Genomic DNA, 17,839 nt, shown 5'->3' on the forward strand with positions numbered 1-17,839 from the left:
GTAATGAGTCACTATGTCAAGGGAAGAAAATAAAAGTAATTCTGAAATCCATCTTTTTCATGCTTTATTAGTCTTCACTATTCAAATCCTTTTCTGTATTCAAATATATTTCAGCTGCTGGCTTTTGTGCCCATCTCTGCTTCATCTCTTTTGCTTTCAATACTTTCTTTCTACTTCAAGCTTTCATCCTAGGCACAGTGAATTGGAAAAGGCACCCTGCAAAATAACTCCACCCCATAGCTAGGAATAAATACAGCTCTGAATACCAGCTAAGCAGCTGACAGGTCTTGGCCATTGCTTTTTATGCTGTTTACAAGCTGCCCCTCGTGTTCTGCCCCTCACCTGATATGTATTTACTGCTTTTGTGTCACGCTCTGGGGTCAGGCACCACTTTTATTTTGTGCAGGAGAGAGCATGAGTGAGGCTGTGTGCTGCCAGCCAGCTGCCCCTGGGTGGGAGTGTGGGAGCAGAGCCCCCTGCTCCTGCTGGGAAAGATGCTGCTTCACACTGCCAGATCCCACACTGCTGGCTTTGCAAGCAGTCCACCCTCAAGTGCTTGTTTTGCTTAAAGATGAGGTCTAGAGCTGAGCTCAGTGCAGCAAAAAAACTATTTTATTGCCCCATTCATTGCCTTTAAAAGACCAGGACAAAAGTGCAAGTACCATTTCTGTGCTCTTTTCACAGCGAAAGAGAAAAGATAATTTGTTCTGAAAAATGGAGCTCTGATGTTTTGTCTTTGTTCCTGGCAAGGTTTCAGCCTAGCAGACTGGGATGCAATCCATCAGGAGCTAGCTGCTCCTTCACAGGCTCTGATAAGCTTCTCTCCTGTGTTCATTGACTGGGACAGCTACATGCAGCGTTTTCTCTAAAATATTAAAAAAATCCTATCTCCTTGCACAAGTGTAGGAAGATGAATTCCAAGTTAATATTCACACTTTGATTGATCTTAAGATCCTATGCAACAGCTCTGTTAATGAACCCTTTTGACATAATTTATAGTGGTTTTTTTTCCTAGCAGAACTTACCATTTATGAACAAATATAAGTCTTATTTACATAGTAGAGATAATATACACATTATAAAAGAAAACTTATTCACTGTTGGGTTATAAAGTGAAACAATAAAAAGCTAGTAATTTTTTCCAATGACTGGTAATTATTTTTTCCCTGTACTAAGTTCAAAGGAACAAAGAAATCTAAGTCTGTAATAGAACATTAGGTCTGTTATCACCTGCTCTTTCAAGGCTTGTAAGTATAACAATGAATGTCAAGCAATGTTAACAGATTCCAAAAAAATGAATTTATATGGGTATGGAAAAGAGAAAAAAAATTAAAATTTTTACCTCATTTTATGTAAGATTTAGAAAAAATCTTATCTCATTAGGTTTATAAGTATTTCCTCTACCATTTCCTGTCATGAACACATGGAATATATCAACATCTATGTAGATTCTTTTCTCTTCAGAAAGAGGAAGAGACCACATATCTGAGAGTGGAAAAAAACCCCACTGAAGCAACAGCTTGGGAGCATTTAGCATTCATTGTGAGGTGTGGGTGAGTGTATTCCACATTGCTGTATTCATCCTCTAAGAAGAAGAATTCTGTGGTAGCAAGGAGGGGCTCTGGAAGAAGCTCCATGTATTTTCTGCAATAGCAACATTCACCTGTTAGTGTTCATAGTGCCTGTCCTGAAACCCCCAGGACATGAACTGAGGAAGACAATGCCTTCATGTCATATTTAGAAGGGATTATTTTCAGGACTTCCTTCCCACTGTACTTCTGGAAAGAAAACTGTACATTATTAAGTTGGGTTAAAGTAATTTCCTCACTTGGTTCAGACTAGGGGTTTGAATCAGGGTTTCCTATGCTCACAGGAGCAGCCAAGAGACAAAGGAAGAATTTTGTTAATATCAATCTTTACTCTCCTACAAATATACTAATATTAAAATTGCATTGAACCTTCAAAATTCAAATGCTCCATGTTCCTAATACAATCTTTTTTCCCAATCCCACTTCATTTATTCTCAGTTTTCTACTCACTTTCTTGCTGTATTTAATACTGTTTTAAATATCCCTAGCCTTGCCACTACTGCTCTGCAGAATCCTACTGTGCAAATTGGCACTTTAAGTGGAGGCACTTCATATAAGCGACTAACAACCACTCCTGGGGAGATATTTAGAGGAACAATTGTACTAAACTCTGCCTCTTGCTTTGAAGAAAAATTAGATAGAAGAGAAAGAACTCAAGCTAACAGGAGATAATAATTCAAGCTGTATATAAAGTATGAAACTTTGTAAAGCCTTTAAGACCTGTAAAACTGCAAGAGGCTTTTCACAGTTAAAGGAAAAGATTAAATCTCTGCTTAGGAACCAGGGCTCAAAGTCAGTGAAGCCCCAAAGTGACATTAAAATTTTGCAGCTCCTGAGATGTCGCTTGTCATTGTTAAAGCAGTTCTGTACTCACTGAATTACTACTCTGGTCTATTTTACTTGGAGTGGCCCTTAAAGTCAACTTCTTTTTTATATTTCTATGCCTTAATCTCTTGGGATAGACAATGAAACTGTTATATAATTCAGGATTATTCATAGTTGCTTGTGATCTTTTGGACAAAACTACTTTTCATTGGCAAAGACCAGTTTGACACACTTCAGACTGAAGGAAAGGTTTTAAATTTAATTTCCATTAAGACCAAATCCTTGGGGACAACTTTTTTTAATAAGGTCAAAATAAGAAGGCATCTTTTAGCTCATTAAAGGATATATTGCTCCAAATATCAAGTGTTTGATGTTCAAATCCATAATCTGAAACCAATTCCTGGATTAGTTGTTGCTTTGTGATGAGCTCATGTCTGTTTGCTGTTTTTTTCCCTATCTTCCTCTTTTTTTTTTTTTTTTTTTTTTTTTTTTTTTTTTTTTTTTTTTTTTTTTTTTTTTTTTTAATAACATTAGCTTTTTCCTGCTGTGGAATTAAACAGTATTCTTTATATACACCTTAGAAATTCGAGTATTTGCTAAACATTCAGCTCTCTCATTTTAGCTAGTGACTCCTACATGGAAAATGCACACACTGTCCCCACAGCAGCAGCATGTGCTGCCAGGGAAGACAATCAATTATTGCTGGAAAAAAAAAATCTCCTTTTTTTCTCAGGTGCTCTTAAGTGTTCCATGTCTTTCTTTCTTATTTACTTAGCATTTTGGGCCCTTAGTAGAAGGAGGAATAGACTTTGCAGCTTCAGATATTACCTCAAGATAGGCAGAGTGTAGCCATTATTTTTATTAGTTTAACAGATACCAGGATTGCTATTTCTTCTTAACAACTTGAATTCGTGAACATTAAGAATCCAAGGGTAATGAAATGTCAAGTTATTATCCTTGAGGTTATTTCACTTATCTAATTAAAGTCATCCAGTCAGGATGAAAATGAAGTTTACCTTCTCTGAAGTAAAATACATGTTCCATTGAAACCCGTGGAAAAAGCTTTTACAGACTTCAGCAGAGCTATGGTTTTACTTATAATTAGAAAGTTCTATTTTAAAACTGTGTATTAGGGCTTGGGGGAGAGGGGCATAGAAAAAGTAGAAAATTTCCCTGACCAGAATTACCATCCATTAGCCTCATTTGCAAACTTGGAAAATAGTTCTTTTTTAATTAAAAAACCCCAAAAATTAATATTATAAATTATAAAAAAATTGCAACATTAAAATAAATTTGTTATACCTCTATTTTTCCAAGCAGTGGAACAAATATTTTTCTTTACAGCTTTGTGTGCCAACTAATCATCAATTGACAATCTGTTTACAATGTTTTCTGAATACATAGTTCATATAATTTTTCCATTTCATTCCTAGAATGAAAAATAATGAGTAATACAGCAATGAGAAAGCATATCAAGGGAGAAAAAGCAAGATTCATACTAATTATGAACAACTTGCTGGTAATATGGCAAAGAGACTGATTTATGTGGTTGAAGGTAAGGTACAATTTCAATGTTTCTCATAGTATTATGAGGATGATGAATGACCTGTTTTGCTGTTGCAATTTTAGTAATTGCACAGAGCTGGGGTAAAAATCTGTTCCTGTGATTCACTCAGAAACAGAGGAAGGAATAGCTGAGGCCATTTCAACATCAGAAGAAATGCTGTTTTACCTTTTGTCAAAGTCACCCCAAGACACCTTTCTTTATAAACAGGAACACAAACTGATTTTTGCTCAGACATCCATTTTCTGCCTAAATTAATTCAAGATTTTACAGAACTTTCAAAATTAACATCTGGGTAGGGCATAGTAGATAGACCACACAAAGAAAAGGGCTAGTTTACATACTTTAGCTTTATTTATCTGACAAAAATAGCAATATTGCATTATATATCAGAGGTTGTCTTTTAAATGGGGGGAAACAGGATTTATTTAAACTGCATTGTTTTATGCTAAATTGATTGTTTATTTTTTAAGGTGTGTTGATCTGAAGTTGAAAATCAAAATAAAAATATGTTCTCCATTCTTTATGATAAAAAAGCATTTGTTGGAGTGGAAATTTAGGGGAAATCCAATGACATGAACCATTGTCATATTAAAATTTACAAGTTATTTTTTAGTATTTGGCTGGCATAAATGAAGCGTGGAATAAAAAAGTACAACTAGTAAAAATCAAAGAAAATAAGCATGATTTGTGATAATGACACCAAAAAAAAAATGGTAAGGAAGAAACTTAGACAATATTTCAAGTTTTATACCTTTTTATGTCTATGCTAAAATCTTTAATTTCAGAAGAATGATAAAATAAATCATGTTCTAAAGATAATGGAAGTATAAATACTTACTATGGAAGTATAAATACTTACAAAAAACAATTATTCCAAAACATCATCTCAAAGATCATTTTGAAAAAGTGAATAAAACTTCAGTCAAAGGAGACTGTGACTACACTGAAAGTTCTAAAATATTTGTCTTCGATTGTGTCAAAGTTACCATCAATTTAAAAAAAAAACCTCAAAAATGAGAGTATCAGAACACAGGTGACCTTTTGAAGGTAGAGGGGGGAGCACTGAGGAACAAGACCCATTTAGCATTATTGATTGCAGGATAGGGTGTGCTTCAAGCTAATTCCACAAGCTGGGTGCTGTACTGTTAGTGTGTGCAATCTATTAAGCTTTTAAATATTTATTGAATTTGAAAGATACTTGGCAAGTTTCTGGCAATCCAAAATCCATGAAAACATGGGCATGTGATTTTTCTCTGAGTGTTTCTATGACATAATTTCTAATTGCAGGTAAATTTAGAGTTTTCCACCTCCTTAGGAAGTTCTGTATTTTGGAAGCAGCCCATGTGAGCCAATTTCTCAGAACCAGTTCATATGTAACAGATGATTTGAAGAGTCATAGGTATCCTTCCCTGGTGTAAATGTTCATTGACAAATGCCAAGCTTGTTAAGAAGCAAAGGGGAATTATTATGCATTAATCATGTCTAATAATTTCCTGAAAACCCTTGTAAATGTCAGGAGTGTTTGGTACCCTGTTAATTCACAGAGCTGTCTGTCACTGTGTCGAGCTCCTAGAAACCTGAATGGCAGAGTAGGGTATTCCAAAGGGCAGGACCTCTGCTCCTCAGCAGAAGGAGAGCTGATTGTTGTCTGGAGTCACCTTGCTGACATTCACCAGGACAAGATACAGACCCATAAACCCCTGATGGCCCTCCATTCACCAAAACTCCTGAAATGTGGGGTGGTGGTGAGAGGAGAGCCAAGACATGGAATTTAGGGAGTGTGGCTGGTACTGACAAAGACTCTGGGACCCTGAGCTTTGCTAGAGTGAATAGTGCAGTGCCTGGAGAGGGCAAGGGCCCTTGCACCAGGGTGAGCTGCAGCACAGTCTGGATCCGTGGCAGCCCAAGAGCAGCTGCCCAGCTGTGCTGCTGTGCTTCCCAACCTGTGGCCAAGGGGCAGCCAGGGCAGGACTCTGATCTCTGCTCCAGGGGCTCCTCACTGAAATAGGCTCCTCTTGTCTTCTAAAGTCTGCAAAGGACATTAAAACTGTTTTTAGGGGTCTGAGATTTGGCTCTAAACTTCAGGCAATGTGAAAACATTGAATTGATAAATTATCAATGTTTAAAATAGAAAATTTTCACAATAAAAATATGCCATAAGTCTTGGCATTGCTGCTGCAATGATCTTGGATGACTGGATGGTCCAGACATTTTCAAAATCAAGTAACTCAAAGAGATTTCAAGCTTTCTACTCTGTTTTCTATTTCTTTTCATCCTAAATTTCAGTTTCTTTCAAAAAAGTGCATCTGGAAAGTTTCATTAACCTAAATGCTATGAATTTTTATTGGATAAATTGCAGATGAAGGTAGAATGAAAAGCAGTGAATAATAGGAGGAGCAAATATCAGCAGAGAAATAAAACCATGGAATTTCCCAATCAGGTCAGAGAGAAAAGAAAGAATGGATGTAATTTTCTTCTGTATCCAGGAAACAAATGTAATTGAGTTAAGTTGATTTTGCAGCTATGCTTAAAAAAAAAAGAAAAAAACAAAACCAAAACCCAAAAACTGTGTACTTTTTCATTTACTTCTAGCATCTGTTTTCTATTACAGGTAGAGTGTGCCATGTACTAAAACTGCAAATTTGGGGACTGCAATTCCTTCACTAGAACTGCCTGATGAGCCCTATTCTTCTGGTCAGAAGGTGGGGAATCTCCCCTTCTTCCTGCAGGCATGCAGGGATTTTGTGTCACCCTGGGAAAAGAAAAGAAAAAAAAAGATAGATAGATAGATAGATAGATAGATAGATAGATAGATAGATAGATAGATAGATAGATAGATAGATAGATAAATATAGGCATATATACATATCTATTACTATATATGGAAATAAATTCAGACTGCTGATGAGTTAACTGTTGAAGGATTTCTTTTAGCTGTGGAATGTTTTGCCATCTGAGGTCTAAAATCTCCTAGAAATTGAGCGTCCTTTTTAGGTATTTCATTGCAAGGAAATTCACTTCCTCTGAAGAATATGTAATATATGCTACTGAGGAAAAATCCCTCTGAAGTAAATATTATTTTTTCTGTAGTTCAATTGAAAAAAGAAGGATCATGCCCCAGTCAAGTTAAGTGCAAGTCAGTAAATTATAGCAGAGCATGACTAATTTTTTTCTGTAGATGGAAATCAGTGGTTGGATAATAATAATTATGAATAGATTTGTGTTTAACAGCTCTATTAAGGCACTATCAATCCACTCAATTCCTCTCCTATGTAGTGTATAAGTACTGGTGGCAGATTGCAGTTCAGAAAAATGGGAGTAGTTAATTACTAAAGCCATGGCAGCAGCGTTCTAGCACAAAGATTGAAACTGAAGATAGCTTTGGGTTCTTGGCCAATTTTGATTTCTTATTCACTGAGTTTGGAATTTGAAAACAGCCATTGGCAGCTAAAATACAATAAGATGCAAACACCTTCAACAGAGGCCTGAATGTGTGTATAAACTCTCAGGAATATGGATGGGAGGAGGTAATCACCCAAAAATGTTGTAAATGACAGTCTATACAAGTGGTTAATGACAGAAGTCTTATAAGAGGCAGAAACAATGGTAAAAGTTCAAGCAGACTTTCCCCCCTCTTTTAGGGGTTGTGGCCCTGTTTTTCAAACCCCTACATTTCCACTTAATGGAAGAAGACCTAATGATGATTGTCACTTTATCTACTGGCTCAGGAGTTAGAAGCTGCACCAGATTAAGGTACATTTTCTTATAAGAATATAAAATTAATACCACCATATCTGGTAGGACAGTTCAGGAATTGCAGATTTTGCTATTTCCAGCTCAAAAGCTGTTGTTCATCAGATCTCTCTCTCTTCAGCTTAGTTGTCTGTGTTTAAATAAACAAGAGACTTTCCAAAGCATCTGCTTTTCGCTATACATTATATAAGCACTTTCAGCATTTGATTTAAGGAGATTTGTACATTAGGAATCTAAAATTTAAGTATATCTGCACTCATGGAAGCTTTATCTTCTCTAGAATAGGCAACAGCTGATCAGATATTACAAGTGGAACAGTTTTAGCCCTAAACTCCTAAAGTGTGAGTGGAAAAAAAAACCACTTTTGCACTGTCTTGTATAGCTGGAGAGAGCTGACATTTTTAGCACTTACTTCAAAGACCTCTCTAAATCTCTGCACTTCACATCAGCTGCAGACATAACTGAGCAGAGCTGAACAGAGCTGGAAATTATTTCAGTGATGACAATTGCCATACAATCAAAGTAGTTTTCCTTCAGTTACTTAAATGCCTGCTCCAATTTTAAATTTCTGTGGGAATTAGAGAAAATCTTAGGTTTACAATGTGATTCTAAGCTGGAACCCTCCATTTGGCATTTTCTCCTCCATGGTAAGTACTAGCACTATTGCTTTTCTGCCTTCATGCTGTATGTTTCTCCCAGTCTGTCAGAAGTCTGTGCCTTGAATTGCAGACTACCAAAACTGACTGCATCCGTGGGATTTGTGTTCATTCCTGCACAAAGTCCACATATAAGCTGCAGGCAAAATGTTCCACAACCCACTAATTCTGCAGCATCCAACATCCCACGAATATGAGAGAGCAAGAGTACTGACCCAAGGGATAAGCAAAACACTTGTTTTATTTTCTAAAACTTTCCTGAGTGACAGTTTTCAAAGAGAAGAGATTTCAAAAATGTGTTGGAATAGGATCTCAGAGAAAAGGTGTTACTTTTGCAGTCATGAGTTGCACGCGCTGCATCACTCTGAAATGACTCGCACAGCATCTGCTGTCCTGGCAGGCTGGGAATCAGATGCTTTCAATCAAACATATGCTAGAAAACACCCATGACACTGGGTTAACCACGGGGACACTGGAAAAAGTGTTAAATTCCACATGGGTGTTAGCAAAATATAATTATCAACCAGAGTTAAATTAATGCCCTTCATTACTAAAAATGGAGCTTGACAAATTTGTCTTTATTTTGGCTAAGTTCAGGACCACAATGGGAGTTCTTTCTAGTAACTAAAAAAACAAAATAATAGAAAATCTCCATGTGGAAAACCAAAGTGATTTGAAATGATGAAAGCAAGTATCACTTTGGCCTGAAGACCTAACTAGATTCAGAGTGTAAAGGAGTGATAGATAATGAAGAACTCTGCAAAAAGTCCTCTTTTTGGGGAACATGAAACAAATTACAGGAGATTGAAACACAAGAAATCTTCTTTATGGAACAAAAATTGCAGCAATATCCAAACAAATTTGACATTCATGAATATGAGTAATTTGAAGGATTCAAGGAATTGAATCAGCATGTCCTAGAGAGATTCAGATTTCTATCTTTGATATATGTTAGGCATTTCACAGTTTCAGTCTTGCAGACAGTCAGTTTTCTGCATATATAATTCGCACAGTAACTTCCATGGTATATATATTTTATTGAAAATGCACAATCAAATATCACCTTTTACTGAGAATCACCAGGATCATAACTTCTATTTTTCTTAGTTTTAACTTCTTGCTTATATTCTTGTCTGAATACTGATGTATTTTTTGTAGGACTGAATTTCAACAAGAAATGTTGGTATTGGCTATCAAAATTTAGAGAATTTCCTCTTATTTTGGCAATAAATAGAGGTCCCAATTCTGAAACTTTTGCTTCATCTGTCACAGTGTTTGTCCAAAAATGGAAGCAATCTATATTTATTCCTTCATCTTTAGACTTCAGGGGAGCTAAGAGTAGTGAAAAGAGATCAGTGATATGTGTAAAATGAGCAGAGTCTAATTTCCAGCAGTAAAATAATTTTACATTGTATTTTGTTGTATTAAAATAGGAATGCCATTGTGTCCTAATGCTTCAACGCTGTGCTGAAATTTTTGTCAGATTGACCAATCAGCTCCCTCCTACATATCATCATGTCATGACAAAGATGCTGTCTTCAGCCCAATACTTCAAATTTACTCTCCATTCTTTTGTGTTACACCTCAAAATTGGGACTTTCTAGTCAAAGCCCCTGCTTTTCACTTATAATTTGATTTTAGTTTTTTAAATATGCTTTAGTTTCTACCAGTTTCCTCAAAGCAGTTCTATTTACTCACTGAGAGCCCAGCAATGGGCTCATGCCACTGACTCACAACAAATCAGAACACACCCAGGGGCTGTCCCCAATCCAAACAGCAAAGCATGGTGTGCTACAAACCCGTGGTTTGCATCCATTCCACTCTTGTCTCCTCCTGAAAATTAACTTGACTAATAATGAGCATAACTCCTCTGTTTAGCTTGCAGCAGAGAACAAGGAGTTTTAGCCACAAACTCTTCAATCTAAGAAAAAAAGAGCTTCTGACAGGATTCTTTTCACCAAGTTGCCCTTGCTTTAGCACTTGTTTCAAACTGTTCCCTGCAATAACTCTGCTTTTCATGCTGATGGAAGCTTACAGCTCATTATTTTCAGGGGTGTCTAAAAGAGGCTGCTGTTATAAAAAAGGGTCATTTTGAAGGAGATGCCATCTTCTACACTCTCTGCCTCACTCTTTCCAATTATTTAGTTATCATTCTAATTGGTTACCACTCAGAGACATAAAATTTGCTGCTGTGTGATCTTTTGCTTGTTTGAGGATATTCTTCTGTTCTGGGTTCTCTAAAAATGCTTGAAAGCATCTACAGACCAGGAGTGACATCCTGTTCTGTCTGCTGCTGCTCACAGCTGTGTCAGACACAGGCAGTCACCTCCCAGGTTTGGAGATCACTTGTTCCTTCACCACAACAAAAGCTGTCATTTCCCCCCAGTTCACTAAAGCTGCCCAGGACTAGATTTTGACTCTCTCCAGTTTCCTAGATGAGGGTAGGAGGAGAAAAATCTGTTTATTTTGTTGAGCTAGCACCTAAGGCCTGTGTACAGGGTTTCAAATGCTGTATCCTTTGCATTCTCAGCCCTCTCTGAGTATCATAACAGGGAAAATGGGTGGGCATTTTGTGTCAATAAAGGGAAATAACTGAGCACAGACAAATTTGGGAACAAAGAGTCAGAGTATATTTCCAAGAAAGGGCTACAACAGTGAGATAAACTCTTTTAAGGAAATCTTTCCCTAGGTATACAGGAAAGAAGAGCTGCTTCTTGTGGCTCTTTCCCCCTCCTTACATTAGGTTTAAACTTCAGTAATGTGGACTTGATGAAATGCTTTCCCACGCAGCCACTCATCGCCAGTAATAACACTGTTCTACCACAACATTATAATCCTGAATTTTCTGACAGAGATAACTGCTTAAAACAGGACACCAAATTTCAAAATCGACCTAGGTGAGAAATGGCTTACATTCATGGTTGGTTTTTCACATCATTAAATTGTGCAAGGCAGCAGGGGCAGGACAGACATGAGTGGTACAAAGCAGAAATGGGAACTGCAGAGGCTGATAGAGAGGGAATTGCAGGACACTGTTTACTGACAGGGCATTACAGAACTTGTTCCTGCAGCCTTCCCTCGGGCATAAGTGGACCTGGTTGGCAGCAGCAAATAATAAATGCACCTATTAAAACTAAGTAGGAGTGGACCACCTGTGTGTCCTTTATGTTGGCACAGTGGTCACAGGAAAGTTAAGGCTTGAAATATAAATTGGTAAGTCTATCTTTAAAATTAGCTATATTATTCTCCATTAAGAAAGAAAATGGGCTCTCTTGGGGAAGGTATGTTAAGGAGAAAAATATTGTGGGCAAATTGTAACAGAATCAGAACAATCCTGGACCAGGCAAAAGGGTGGAAAAATCACTGGTGTCTCCTCTTCAAGGAAAATAAATATTATGGAAGAAAGGAGGAAGTAGAAGCATTCAAAACCTTTTCTGAACAAAACCATCCAACCACCTCTTCTTTCTGAGTGAGGAAAAAAGGACCTAGGAAGTGAATGTACAATCTCATTCTTACTACCTCAGAACTTTAGGCCTCTTTATAGAAACAAGGAGAGTAAATTTTGCAAATGTTGTCAATCACCAGAAGATTAGCCAAGTTCAAGCAATGCAGAATGCAATGTTAAATCAGACAAACTGTGATGTGTTCTCACCCTTGTGATAGACTCATTTTCTTTCTTTAAATGCCTGACAGCTACCCAATGTCATTATATGTTTCCAAACACATTTTCTAAATGATTTCTCAATAATACATTTTAAACATATATTATAAATTATAATGGAACACATATTTAAAAAAAAAAGGAACTCCTACTTCAGAATTACAAGAGAACTAAGTTTTCAGGAAAGGGCCATTTCATACTGGTCTTTTGGTGTGATGCTTCTTAATCCTAGATCTTCCAGAGGTCTCCTCTTTTTATCACAGACATCATCTTTTTCCTGTGGAAAGTTATGTCATAAGGTTGCCAAAGATACCCTTTTTCCTGACCCAAATATCAGCACAAGATAATAATAATTCCTTAGACATGGATAGTTACTCTTTTAGAAACATGAAACCTGTAGAGCTTATCTGTGCTGCATATCAAAACATAAAATATGTTACATATATCCATGTGAAATTATAAAGTAAATTTATTGAGAATTCTTTACAATGAAACAGGAAATAAAAACTTCAGAGATAATATTTTTTTAAGAAAAAAGACATACTCTTCTAAAAGGGAGAGTACAAACAAAAATATGTTCTTAGGGTTATTCTTTTACATGTGTTAGTGGAATCATACTGTTTGCTTTCTTAAGGGTTGTATGCCTTTAGAAGAGCCAATGTCACTTCTAGCTATCACTAACATTGAGGAAACAGCTACTGAGATTCACCTTCAACCTGTTACCTTCCTGGAATCACTTATTGCTCATTACTGAAATCCTCCTTCACACACACCCATTTCCAGCCCCCTCCACCACTTCTGGATTGCTCTCCCTCTTGTCTCATCTACATCATCCTAGGTCTCTTTATAAGGTCCTGGAAATTTAAAATGCATAAAATAAGAATTAAAAAACCCAAAAAAGTTCTCAGGAAAAATATAGGATTGATTTAACATAATGTACATTTCACAATTTATCAATATATCTGATTTCATTTATCTCTATCCCTGATTCCCTTCTTAAAATTTATCCCAAAGTTTAGTTTAGATAGGCAAGCTACCTGTGTGACATGTTTTCTTTTTCTTACATAAAGGCAGTTTCAATTCTTTAGTTAGCTTTTTTATTCAAAATATATTACTCTCATGTTAGAGCTTAGATACCTAATGAAAGTTTATTTGTGTTATGTCTTTATGTAAGGAAAGTAAGTAAATAAACCCACCAATTAATCTTTCTCCATTTAATATGATGAAGGTTGTTCATGCTTTACTGATGTTATGTGTTTATCATAAAAACAAATATCTTCACTTTTATAGTGCATGAGTGCATGAAAGAAACTTTAATTTCTTTCATAAAAAAAAACCCCAACCTATTCTTATTAGTATGAGGCTCATTAAACTATTGAGAGTATTTAGATAGTTTCTTTTGATTGTGTGTCTTAATTTCCTCTGTTCTGAGCACTTTTGGACAAATGTTTTAAAATCTGATTTAATTAGTCTTGGTGGAGAGCCATTGATCCAGAAGTCAACCCATTTAGAACTGATTAAATGCTGGCAGAATTGACCAAGCTTGTAGAAGACTCAGGTCAGTGAGGCCTAACCTAGTGAGGTTATCTCAAACAATGGGTCTGGGCACCTAGAAGAGTTGTTTGCAATAAGCTCAACGTGAAATAAAAGCATTTGACTGGCATTATGTTAAAAATGCTGCACCTTTCCTCAAATCCCAAAAAAGTTTTTGGGTAGTAAAAGGTGCTATTAACATTTTTCTAGTGTCTTAAAAATTATTTGTTTTAGAAAAGGGTACTTCCCATGAAAATTTAATAATAGCAATGGCACAAAAATACAGGTTCAGCTGCCCTGAAATGGATATCAGCTTTATGTGAACATGATTTTGTGAATGTATTCTTGAAACTATAGAAGAAAGCACCAGTCTGTCTTTTGAATACCACTGCTCTGAACACCTCCTCTTGACCTGCTTTACTCCATCCAAAGAGATGTCAATTCACTTCTGCACTTTTGACAGCTATTCTGCATTAATTCAATCATTATTTCAACTTTGTTTATGGGCAAAGATATGAACTGGAGCCCCCCACCCATCTAGAGAAAGCTCTGGTGACCACAGCTTGGGACACATTCAGGTTTGTGTCCTTGTCTATCATTCTTTCACAGCTATTAAAAATGTTTCTTATTCCATGCATCTCTGTCTGAGTTAAGACTCCAACCTTGAAGCTTGAGGGCTTTCAATCCCTGCTGTGGACAATGAGGAGCCTTTAAATAAACCAAAATGACAACAAACAAAAGATGCTAGACCATCATTTGCATGGTAGGATACCTTGGTTCATTTTCCTCAGGCAGACAAAGAATTTTAGCTGGGATTTCCAATACGACTGCTTTAGCCTCCAAGCTTTTTCAGCTCCTGTCTTGGTGAAACTGCCCCTTTCACTGCTGTTGTCTGTTTAGCTATGAGTCCATTGACATTTTCTGCTCACGAAAAGCTGTTTGGGAATTTGATTTAATAAACAACAAACAACTCTATTCTAGAAAAAAAAACAAAACAAAACAAAAAAACCAAAACCAAAAACAACACCAAACCAAAACAAAAAAACAAAGACAAAAAACCCCTCTTTTCTCTGTTTGAATGTTTGGCTTCACCTCTTGGCCAACCCTGTCCAGGGGGCATCAGGGACAGCATCACAGCCAGGCAAGGGAGGGATTGTCCTGCTCTGCTCTGGGGCAGCCTCACCTCCAGTGCTGGGGCAGTTTTCAGTGTCATGATATAAAAAATACATTAGACTAGTATAAGGTTTAATCCAAAGGAGGGCAGCAAGGATGGTGCAGGGCCCTGAGGGGAAGCCAGTGAGGAGGGGCTGAGGGCACTGGGTCTGTTCAGCCTGGAGGAGACTGAGGGGAGACCCCAGTGCAGCTACAGCTCCATTGGGAGGGGAAGAGGAGGGACAGGCACTGATCTCTGCTCTGTGGGGACAGGGACAGCACCTGAGGGAATGGCCTGAAGCTGAAGGAGTTTAAGTTGAATATCAGGAAGTTCTTCACTGAGAGAGAACAGATTTCCAAGGGAAGTGGTCACAGTCCCAAATCTGCCTGAGCTGGAGAAGTGTTTGGGCAATACTCTTTGGGCAGTATTTGGGCACATAATGGGATCACTGGGGAGGGCCAAGATCCTTGTCCTGTGCAGGCCCAGGAGTTGAACTCAATGATCCTGATGTTTCCCTTCCAACTCAGCACATTCTGTGATTCTATCATTCTATGGTTCTATGATTCTCTGATTCTATGATTCTCTGATTCTATGATTCTCTCCCTCATCTCTCTTAATCAACCAAAAAACAACTAACATTTTTCTTTCAGTCTTTGCTGTTACCACTTTTCCTAACTCATTTTCATAAAAGTGTGCCCAGCTACTGTACTGAGTGATTAAGCTGCCCAGTAATTTAACTTTATATTCAGCTCTGAGTTTAATGTTTTTGGGTTCAAACTCTACTTGAATTTTGCATATTTTCTATACAAAACATCTCTTGGATGCAGTTTTTCATCTCCATCTATGCATAATCTAAGCATACTCTCACATTTTTTAAACAGCCTTTTGTCTGAACTTAGCAGATGCTATTCTGTGGCTGCAGGCATCCTCCTCATACCCAGCTCATTTGAGCTTGTTATCACTTTCTTTAAATCACTACTCTATATCTCTCTCACACTTCACATGCAATTTCAGAAACTGCCTTTTCAAGGCATCCCTGTCACACCCATCATCTTCTAATCAAAATCAGAAAGCAGAATCTTGCTGCTGGTCATTCTGCAATGCCCGGCTCCTCTGCCCATGTTTTACATTTTCAGACAGGTGTCATCAGACTTTTTATCTCTTTCACAGCTGGAAGGATCTCTTTGTAAGCATCAAGAGAGCTGGCTACCTTCAGAGATGTGGTTGGAAAAATCATCCAGTACTGTGATGCCTACAAAAAATGTACAGCATTAAGAGGCTGCTGTGCCTACTGTTTTATCTCATGGTTTCTTTTTGCTCCTCATGCATCTCTGCCTGCTCATCACATCACCTCTTTACAGCAGGCACCATCTCCTTGCATTCTGCAACTCAATCCCACGCACAGTAACTATGCTTATTCAAATAATAACAAAGCATGGGTCTGTGTTTCTTGGAGATATTTCAAGCCTTCCTCTCTCCTTGTGTTGAACTAAATTGCAAAGTTTTTCCTTGCTGCTAGGTATCAGTGGTTGTTGGAATATGAGTAAAATATAGTTTTAAGTTTAGAAATCTCTGTTGCATCCAGGGATCTAGCAGTGGAATGTTATCCAGGCAATTATTTTAATTGGAGATAATCACTTGGGAAATGGATGGATGAGTTAATCAATTCCAGTTAATTGGGATAATGACATTATTTATGCTGTTCACCTTTTTTTTACCACCATCTGTAGGAAGAATTCCAAATGCAAGGCCAAATTTTTCCATGACACAGATCCACTGAGGCTACTGAAATTAAAGCAGAAATGAATCTGGTGCTTTGTAAGTATGGAATAAATTGCCTCACTCACTTATTTTGGAGAAATGTGTTCAGCTGACCTGGGAATACTACAAATTACTCTCTTTATTCCACTGTTGCTATCCTGTCATTAGTAGTGTTGCAACAGGAGGTGTTCTTGGCACTTCTTCTAACAGAAATATATAACTTTTGTTTTGTTTACATACTTATGCAGCTCATTACTATGTGAAAAACAGTCTGCAGCTTGGCATTTGTTAATGGGATATGGAACTAGGAAACAGCAGATGGAGTATTGGGATACTGAATGCATAATAAGTTTGATCCTGGAAGTCCTTGTGTAATTTTTCAGCTCAAGATGGTTGCTAAATTCTACTGCAAAGATGAGCAGAAATCATGCCTGTGTTCAAGAACTGAAGGCACAGTTCCTTCACACTAAACAGACACAAGGGTCAGGCACTCTCTGCACCTCATTGCCTCTTAAAGGGAAGCAAAAGGCACAATTTTGCTTGTGATTAATTCTTTGGTTTCTTTCACTCTTCAGAGAGAAGATCTAAAAACAGGATGGTGTTGTGGTTTGACCTCAGCTGGCAACCAAGTCCCACAGAGCAGCTCATTCCCTTCCCATGCACAGGATGGGAAAAAAAAAAAATCAGAAAAAAAAAATAATCGTAAAGCAAAGCAAAACAAGGAATTGATTCACAACTTTTCATGGACAGGCAGTAGTTCAGTGCAGGAAAGCAGGACTCCATCACATTTAACACTGACTGATGACAGCAAATGCCATGACTGAGCAGTCTCCTGGTTTATATATTGAGCATGGAACTTTGGTCAGTCTGGAATATCCCTTTGGTCAGTCTGGAATATCCCTTTGGTCAATTGAAGTCAGCTGTCCCAGCTGTGTCCCCTACCAACCTCTTGTGACCCCTCAGCCTATTTGTCAGTGGGCTGGAGTGGGAGGCTGAAAGGTCCTTGATTAGTGTAAACACCACTTACAAACAACACAAGTGTGTTTTCATTATTCTTGTCCCAAAAAACAACACTATGCCAGCTACTCAGAAAAAAAGTAATTCTATGCCATCCAAAATCAAGACAGATACTACAATCTCCTAGAAGTGATTGAGGACAACCTTTGTTGTGATATTGTCTCACCTATTTCTGTCTTGATCTCAAGAGAAATATAGTTCTGAATGTCCTCTCTGCTGAGCTGTATGTCTAATGCAGACTGGTGGCCACAATCTGAGAACAAGTAAGCAGGGCTACAACTACTTTGAAGGAAGAGATGTTTTCATTCAATATGTTATAGTACC

The sequence above is a fragment of the Erithacus rubecula genome (assembly GCF_903797595.1).
Source record: "Erithacus rubecula genome assembly, chromosome: 2".
NCBI classification, from domain to species: domain Eukaryota; kingdom Metazoa; phylum Chordata; class Aves; order Passeriformes; family Muscicapidae; genus Erithacus; species Erithacus rubecula.